Raw genomic sequence first — 10061 nt, forward strand, 5'->3', positions numbered from 1 at the left:
GATTCTGATCTGGCTAATTGTATAATCCTACTTGTTTCTCGTATGTGAGCCCAAGAGCAGTTTCTGTGCACCTATAGGGCATGTGTGCACACAAAGGAAGATGACCACCAATGGACATGAAAACAAAGTCCAGAAGGACCGTGGCTAGACTCAGCTAACAAGTTTATTGTGCTGCAAGAAAGATTCAGAGCCCCATTAAAACACAGACCCCGGTACTCCCAACATTGGGAGAGGAAAGGCTTTCCATAGTAACTGCCCTAGCACTATCCTCCTCTGCTTTGCTTGCTGAGGGTGCATTGGAGCTGTAGGACACTCTGACATGGATGCAAGCAGCTGGTAGTTTAGGGAGAGCTCTCAGATTCTGTTTTAAAACACCGAGCTCACCATATCTGCTCTGGCTCAGGTCAAGACACCCTACAGATGAGCAGAAACACAAATGTGTTGGACTTAATGTGGGTTGCTCGAGGGCTGGTATCTGCAGCCAGAAGCTCTTCCTCTGTTGGAAGTCACAGCAAGAAGGTCAAGGGCTACCTGGACAGGTTAATGAAAGGGAAGTCCAGGAAGGGCCATATGGGGCAGAGACCTTTTTGAAGGACACAGACTATAGAGCAAGCCTTCTGGAGGTCTGCCAGCATCTCCTTTAGGATATGGAGGAGGAGGATAGATGGGCTGAACACACTGGAGGCTGCTCAGACAGCCCTCGGTCATTGTAAAATTCAATGCAAATCAGCAAGAGGGTTCCCAATGGGATGGCTCCTGGCTAGCAACAGCAATGACCAAAAAGGGGGTGATCTTCCTGAAATAAGAAAAGTGGAGATCCAGGAAAGCCTTAAGTTTTGTTGAGAGACAGCTTTGCTGGGACAAGGAAGGGTTTGCAGACAGCTACACACTCAAGAGTCTACTTTTCTTTGGCAAAAGGTAAGTCAGTGGGCTCTGATGCCATTATCAGCTTTCTTGTCTGATAATATTGAGGCAGGTGTCTCAGCACGTAGAGGCCCATGTCTTCAGTTGGGAAGGGGAGGAGATGGCTTGGTAGTGACAAGTGTTTGGAGCAACAGTGACGAGGAAGGTGAGACCTCACCTGCCAACACAAACAGCCCTTCATGACTCTTTATGCCACATCTCAGCCATGTCTCCTGCCTGCCCATCCCACATCGTGAGGGTCTAAACCCAGGGGTCAGAAGGAGGTATAATAAGGGTTAGCGACTTGTCTGGCAAGGGCCCAAGAAGATAGAGGGGTATGGGAGAGGTAAGGGCAGGGAAATCTAGGGCCCTGCCCCCTCCTAACAAGCCTTTTGGCCAAGACAAAACCCAACGCTCCTTGAGATAGGTTGAATGAAAGACCTTGGCTACCTTCTGGGCTGGTAAAGGATGCATCCCATTCATCTTTGCCCCCCACCTAAGTTTGGCTGGATGAAGAAGGACTCCTTTCCTAACACAACCAAGCCTACCACCATGGAGTCAGGGGGTCCAAGAATACCTTGATGATCAATGGCATTGATAAAGACCCCCCTCACAGTGCCTCTACTAGGGTGGTGTAGGCAGGATCACCAAAAGGGTCTTCAAAACTGACATCATCTACCTCCCACCCAAGCATGCAATGCTAGTAGGCAGGTTGTCAGGGCATAGAGGGGAGGGAGCAGGAGAAGGTTGGAAGGGAACTTGGTCCACATGTTTCTCTGGTGTCTAAGTCAGGTATTTTTGTATTTATGCAATTGTTACAAGTCAGAGACTTAAAAAAATGTCTAGCATTGCAGCAGAATACAAGTGCCATACCTCTGCACGGAAGCTGGCTTACAAAGCAGCCACGGGAAACGAAGGAAAACAGCTCAATGGAGTTTCTTGAAGTCTGAGAGGGTCAAGCTGAGATACAGGAAGGATCCAGGAGGATGAAGCAGGACTGAGTTGAGCTATTTAGATGCCAAAAGCCTCCATCAGTGCCTCCAAGGCAGATCCGGGCTTGGCACAGTGCAGTGTGTCTATGCTACCTCGGCAGTCACCTCTCTAAAAAAGAGGGCAGCCACTTGTTGAATGAGGATAAATGAAATCAAGTCCAGCTGTCAAAAGCAGTGATATTCAAAGAATATGCAGAGACCCTTATTTAAAACCCAGAATGGGAGCAGGCCCAATTTCAGCCAGGCACGCCGCAGAAAGAAGGTGTTTGCACATCCCATAGCTTCTGCATACAGTATCTAGACTGAGGAGGCGTTGCATTGCGATAGCCACAGATAATGCCTCTGTGCCACCGAAGAGGCGTGCGGTTATCAGCTGTTTCAGGAACAGAGGATGTCTCAGGCCTACAGAAGTGCTTATCGCAACGCAGCCTGCTGTGAAACCAAATCACACCCGGGGAAGTTTCTCTGTAAGCCAGTTTGAGGAAGGAACTGATAAAAGTTGATAGGAGTAGCCCAAGGTGCTTGATGGTGACCTTTCAAAGGGATACGGGCAGGAGATGACTGTCAAAGCAGTTTGGGTTGATGTGAGCTGCCAACTTCTGCTTGCTGGAAAGGCTGGTGGACGGGAGTCTGGAGGGAGCTGAAAGGCTCGATAAGGGTTTATTCCCCTTCCCCTCCCGCTCAGCTGACATTTGCTTTGCTCCAAAAAGCACGGCGCGAAGTTCACCCCGAGTCAGATCCTGGTGTGTTATGCCCTCTACGTCGACTTTCTTTGGTACTTCTTCCTATGGATCCTGACCCAATCGCCCCTTGCATTCATTTTGCCCAAGGCATAGACGATGGCACAGGATGGAAAGTCAAGCTGTGGGAGTCTGTCCTACTTCCACTTGGGATCTGTTTCTTCTTTTCTTCACCTTCTTGTGGGAACCAAGACCAAGTATCCATGAAAATCACTGGAAAAATCACTGGAAAAAAAGAAATATCCCGCTGATTTTAGTGTGCATCTGATCAGATCTATAGTCCCATCTGGCTTTGTGAGTTGACGTGCTAGTAATATATCTTATATATAGTAATACATCTATATTATATATGGTAATTATCAGTTGGTTACATCTCACCCCTTCTTCTGGGTTGGGATCAGGGCTGATAAAGTCATCCATGCCAGTGCAGCCTTCAGGTATGGAAAGCCACAAATTGTTCAACAAGCATCCCAGGATCAGAAGGGACCTTGAAGGTCGTCTAGTCCGACCATGGTAGATGTTGTTCCTACCCCATCCTTGACAGATGCCCATTCAGCCTCAGCCCCCTTGAGCAGCTGGTTTAACTGGAGAGAGAACTGCATCACAGAGTTTCATCGCATTAAGATCACCATCTCTTTCCACCAGTTGCTTCTGCCCCTCATCATCCTCTTCTTACAAATCGGAAACGGTTCCACCATAGTGCTAGTGAGAGACCGGCATCCCTCAGCTGCCTCCTTCTCATTTGCACAGCGTCTGCCCTTGCAATCCCCAAACCATTTGGCAATAATTACACAACAGCCCTTGGAGCTGGATGAAGGACTCACAGCTTCTCCCCACCCTGGCTATCAAGTATAATCCTGGCCCTGAAGCGACTGAAGCAGCCTCAGCAGCTGCAATAGCCAGACTATGTGATGCTCTCTCCAGCCCCCAACATTTCCCCCGCCCCCCCAAAAAAATACAACGTTCAACTGGAACATCTCCAGAGCTTTGCAAAGAGCACATCCATACCTGCATTGGTGCTCTTTTGGAGACATTGGTGTTGAGCTCGTTTGAGCCCAATAACTTCCTGCCCATGGAAGGGGACTTCTATGCTATTATGATTTTTCTTTGCACGTCATGGACCTCTTCACTCATTTTATAAGCCACTCAGTCCGAAGACAGCCTGAGCACAACTAAGGTGGCTGGATCCATCCGTGGTGGGGCTCCCAGCAAGGAAAGCAGCAGGTGGCTAATCAGGGCAGAGGATGAGCAGGTAGGGCCCTGAGCAAGGCAAAGGAGCACAAGCCTGCTGCATGAGAAGCCAAGACACATAAGATAAGGCTTTCTGCTCTTTGCATTTTAGCAGCTGCTCATAGCCATTTCCAGGAAGCCAGCGCCCACTATGCTTTTTGGCTAAGACACCGATTTCATGGGAGCAGTTTGTCCCGAATCCCTGATGTGCATAACTACCGGTATCAAAGGGAGATATGTAAATCTGTGCCCACATCCAGCTCCAAGTGGGATAGATTTCCAGCAACTATTTTGTCTCGCTTTGATGTTAAAGAAAACCCACCTTAGGAGGTAAAACCCCCCCCCACATTTGAGACTGGCCAAACCTAATGACAAAACGCACCGAAGAAGACAACGCCACGCTTGCAGCAAGATAAACTCAGAACTGTAATAAGATCTTTTTCCACCTCCTATTTATACAGACTCAAACTGCTCATGCAGAAAGCAAGGAGAGACCGGGGAGAGCTATTTGTGTGGGTAATTGGAGTTATTTTCCCTGCCAGACAGCACGCCCAACTTCCACAATTAATATAAACATTTTCTAATGATAGCCTGTGCCTTTTGCGGGCATGACGTGGCATTAAAATTTACAGCTAAAAAGCATTCCCTGCGAGAGCCAGGCGGCGCGTTTCAGCAGAGCGCTGTAGTCCCTTGCAAATACAGATCTGGGTTGACCAAAATGATTTGCAAATTTATGCTGAACTGGTCTGGAGATTTTTTTTGGCAAGACATGCACACACAGAAGACAAATTTTGAAAATGTTTTGACTGACTTTTAAGCGAGTCTCTTTTACTTCAAGTCAAACACTGGTAGAATTAGGTAAGTCCCCAGATGAAACCTGTCTTATAAGAAGACATGAAAATGAAGGGGTTTCTTTGTGTTGGGATTTTTTCAGTGGGGAAAAACACTGAAAGTTTCCTTTTAATTTAACACCCCCCGAGGATTTGGGGGGCTTTTTTGGTTTGGCTAGTGAACAAAAACCCCCCAACCCCAGTGACTCATCCACCGTACTCCTCGGAGGGAAGGTGATAAAGTTGCACTGCTATAAACCCCGAGAGCTGCGGCTCTGACAGGTGAACAAAAGGGGGTGGGGGTCTCATTCACACGATTTCCTGCCCCATCCTTTGTCCTTTGGGGGGTATATGAACCAAGCTTAAAAAGGCTGCATTTAAACTGATGCGTATTACTCGAATGCCTGGAAATCGCACCCCAGATCCGGGCCCCGTCTTGTTTGCACTGCAGGTTCGCTTTAGTGGAGACTCTTCTTGTCCTGACGAGTTCACAGCCTCATGACGGAAGAAGCAAAGAGTCCAGATCATGCAATTCATTGTGGGAGACCCATGATTAGGAGTGAAGTCACTCCCCATCTCCTTCCCCCATAGTTGCTATCTCATGTCTGCACATTATGTGTTCAGCTCCTTTCCTCAGCTGATTTAACAATAGCCACTGCGCTAAACGCATCTGCTGCACTCCACTCCAGAAGTGGCTGCATCTGTTCACTGGATGAAGTATCTTCTTTTTACATGACTATTGGTGCAGCGACCTCTTACTCAGACTCTTGTTTCAGAGCAAAGTAAGGCTGGGGCAATCAGGCCGGACACATTCCCAGTTTTAGGAGCAGACTGGGATGGGTGGAAACAGGCCACTTCAATGGAAGGAGTACGCAAGACTGCTTCAATATAACCTGCCTCGCTGGCTTTGACTGTAGACCTCCACAGTAACCTCCGAAATGAGGAGAGCAGGTCATCTCAGTTGCAAGACTAGAGCCAAATCATCTTGGGAGCCTTCTCTACCGGTCTTGTTTCCTCACTTCAGCCACTCACAGTCACAATGAGAAGCAAATTTCCTAGGTTATACAATGCTGCAGAAGATCCCGCGAGGGCCACAATCTCTCTTACTATTCGGGACAATACCAAGCAAGGAGCTGGTGGCAGGAAGGGCAAGAGATGCAACAGCAGCTCAAGGCTTGTAGTAAGCAAGCAGCATCAGGGACCTATGCTGGATCGATAACAGGGCAGATTAGGGTGGCTTCAATGGACTCATAACCGCTGATGAGCTGGCTTGTCCTTGGAGAAGAGACAACCAGCCTGGCAATAGCAGAAGGTGACATAAGTCTAACAAAGAAACCCCCCATCCCCTCCAGATCTGGGCGGGACAGAGAGATCAGGAGAAGGAGAGAGAAGGGAGGCAAATGAGATGGAGCAGAACCAACATTGCAGGGTGTCCGGAGGAGGTAGCCGTGTTGGATCTACATTTATCACCCGGTAATGCCCCGAGCCCTGCGACACTTCCAAAAGCGGCTAAGTCCTCGAGACTGTTGTATTCAGAGGTATCCATCAGCAGAGGGGCAAGGCTCGAGTGCAGAAATCCTCTTTGCCACCTTGAGTTTCTATGATCACCGGTTCTTCGCCCTCAGCACAACTGCGGTTGTATGAAGGACCCCCCCAGGGTCTTAAAGCAACGTGGAGGGCCTTGCTCCACCCCCAAAGATGCTCCAAATCCTTCCTGAGACATGAAACACTGTGAGCACCCCTAGGAGGTCTCACAGACTGTATTAAAGGGGTGCACTCCCCAAATTCCTGTACACCTCAGAAATGAAAACCCTGCTCTATAAAGGGGCACAGGTTGTAGCTGTATATTGGTCTACAGGCGAAAGGGAGCAGCACTCGTGGTAGAGGTGATATCGTTTATTAGACCAACTAGATATTTGCAAAAAGATTTTGATTTCCACCTAGGAGAAATTTTACAATCTTTGCATTCTCCTATGCCTGACGAAGGGTGTGCGTGCCCAAAAGCTTGCAAATAAAGATATATATTTTTTGCAAATATTTAGTTGGTCTAATAAAAGATATCACCTCTACCATGAGTTCTGCACTATAAAGGCAGTCATGCTCAAGGGTTGCTTGCATAGTTAGGAGACCACGGCCCAGTGTGAGCTATCAAACCAGTGTACCCTGGTCCAGCTGTTGAACATGAGAGGAATCACTGCCATTTTCCTTTGGGGATAGTGGTTCAGTGAGCCATTGTTGGGGGGCTCTTTTTAAAGTAAAAGATACTGGAACGAGCCCTTCCATCTCTCCTCCATTTATTATTTCTTGGCTTTATTTAGTGCGTTCCCTCATGGCTTGGGATCAGTCAGACAGGCCGGTTCCTCGCTTCCAGCCAGGGATACAGCTGCCGCAGACCTGCCGTTACAAGCGGCTTGTGTTGTCTTCATAACTGGTCTCTCATACTGCAGCTGGGCTCTTGCCGGGAAGATGAACTGCTGGCTTCTTGGCAGAGGCTGCCCCGAAAACGTATATCATAGCCAGGCCCAGAGGTGACCCACCTGACTTTGCCTCTAACACTTTTGGTTGGACAGGGACCCTTGTCCCTTGCCAAGTAGAGTGAGGTCCATGCAATGCACATGTCCCAGTGTTGAGGGCATCTTCTTGGGCTCTGGAGACATGCCTTGCATTCCCCGTGACTACTCCTCCTTCCCCCACCACCATCTGCAATAACCCTTCTCTACCTGACAGGGTCAGCTTGAGGATAGACAAGTCGAAGCCTGAAAGGCACTCAGATGCCACAGTCATGGGGATCAGAGAAGAACATGCTTCCAAAATGGTCCAGTGGTAGACCCAGGATGATAAAGGATTGCCAGTGTAAGGCAACGGTGACTGGCCCCATATAGGGAGGTCTGCGGAGAGAACCAGGCTGGATGCTTCTTGTAGGGCTCCCAGATGTCTCCCCACTGCCCCCAAACCTCCCAAGGAGTAAGACACAATGGTCAAACATCTGAAGAGTTGGGGCCCAGGCCCCATTTGGAGACTTTTAGGTTCCTCCTCCATGAGGAGAAGGAATCACACCTCATCTACAGGGTCGGAGAAGAGCTCAGGGGGCATGTCATCTGGCCCCCAAAAGCAGAAGCGGTTACAACTCGAGTTAAAGAGTCACGCCTTCCCTAAAAATCACATTGCAGGGCCCTCAGGAGGTCACATCTAGTCCAGCATCCCAGCTAAGGGTCCAACAACCTACGCTTAAAACTACACACATAACCCTCCTGCAGATGCCCCCAAGCACCAAGAACACCATCCGTGTCCCAGGTCAAGCAAGGGGACGAGGGCCCTGCCAGTGTCCCACCACTTCAAGGAGAGGAAATAGTTGTTAAACATATTGGTGCCATGCCTGCCTGTTACAGAGGAAGGTGAATCCTTACTGACCCCAAACATGGAGATCATCTAACCCTGAGCAGGATCTTCTAGCCAGAAGCCTCTGGGTTTTAATCCCAGCGGGAGCATTGGCACAGCCAAGTCAGCTTCCCCAGCCCTGATACACTCCACGCCAGTTTGATCTGAGCATTGGCTGCTTTGCAGGGACGTGGGCAGTTGTAGGCTGCAGAGCCCCGGGTACTACCTTCAGCTTGAAACCTCCCCAGACATGCAACTTCCCCAGGTACAAAGCACGGTCAGGCTGCAGGAAGCAGGCATCATGGTATGGGTGGAGGACCTGAATCACAATAGTGAGAAACCCGGCTAGGATCAGAGCGAGCCAGTCCACAAAACACCTCTGATGGGTTTAAATAAGGATCCTGCTGCCCTTCCTAGCAATCAGGAGCTGGAGAGGTGGGGCTAGCTTGATGTCTTCCAGCTGGCATGCAGCTCCGGCAGGGCTGCCTGACAATTTATTCCCACCAGCCTTAGCTCTTTGCTAAGGGGGCAAACATGTCATGTTAGGAGATGCATGGACAGACACAGAATGAGGGTGGGAAGAGACCTCAGGAGGTCACATCTAGTCCACCCCGTGCTCCAAGCAGCACCAGCCCCAACTACACAGGATGAACCCTGTCTTGGTACCCACTGCAGAAAGCATGCAATGTTTTTGAAGAGTGTTGCCTGTGTCTGGTTAACCTGAGATCCCCGGGTGTCTACAGCCCGCTGATGCATTTTCAACACAACAGACTCATGTGAACTAAGGGTAAGATCATGCTTGACATCCAGCTGGTTAAAACTAGACACTAAAGAGAAGCAGATTTTGACTGTAATTCAGAAAGCACCGGACTATGGGTGCAGCAGGATGGTGAAACCAGCTGCTCAGGGAGGCTGCGGAGTCTCCTTCCTTCCCTGGAAGTTTGCAAGCAGAGACTGGATGGGCATCCGCCTGGGAGGGCATAGGAGCTGTGCATCCTGTATCTGGGCAGGGGGTTGGAGCAGAGGACCCCTCTCCAGCCCTCTCACTCAATGGGCCCAACACCATGAGCTGCAAAGCTGATGTTTTGAGGACTGAGAAAACTCAGCAGCTGGCAGGGTGGAAACCTTAACAACAATGCACCTTCCAGCTGCTTTAATTGAAATTCCTGTCCTGGCCTGGGGAAACAAAGAAGGGGCATGCTATGTTGGTCTTCAGCCATGCCCCTAGCTTTCCTTCAGAGCTGGGTTTGGAGAATGGCACGTAGGAAGTATGGTCTGGTGGGTGGAGCACTTGTAACACCCAAGTGCCATTCCCTTTTGGCCCATTCCCGCTCTGTGCCTCAGTTTCCCCATCTGTGAAATGGAGCTGTTTTGTCACATGCATCAGGAACAACTGTTTTATACAAGAGCTGAATGATAACAGCATCCCAGTGATATACAGGCTAATATATGCCCCTGGGACAGGAGTTATTCTTAGGGGGGGTGTCTCAGGCCTGAGTGCCAAGGAGATCCAGGCTAGACAAACCAGTTTCCATCAGGCCTGGGGTAGCAGGTGATGGTGAAGCAAGGAGAAGGCTCACCGGCTGCTCCACAAACACAGCTGGGGATGCTGCCTTGAGGGTCCCTCGGAGCATGTAGAGCCCCTTCAATGTGACAGCTGGAGGGGTGGCACAGGCATGATGGGGGGAGGATCATCCTGGACACCCATGCAGGGAATCATAGGGAAGTGGGGCTCCAGAGGTCACATCTAGTCCCACCCCTTGCACGAGGCAGGATCAGCCCCATCCAAACCATCCCACGCAAATCCATTGTCTAACCCATTAGCAGAACTACACCATCCATCCTGGCACATCACAGCGCCCTACCCTGCCCCAGGGAAAGCTGGGAAAGCACGGCAGCCAGCATCCTCAAGAGATCCCAGGTAAAGGCCACATCCCCCACTACAACCCCCCCAGTCTGTACCCATCTGAGCATGGGGGAAAATGTCT

Source organism: Alligator mississippiensis, chromosome 2 (genome assembly GCF_030867095.1).
Source record: "Alligator mississippiensis isolate rAllMis1 chromosome 2, rAllMis1, whole genome shotgun sequence".
In the NCBI taxonomy this organism is placed as follows: domain Eukaryota; kingdom Metazoa; phylum Chordata; order Crocodylia; family Alligatoridae; genus Alligator; species Alligator mississippiensis.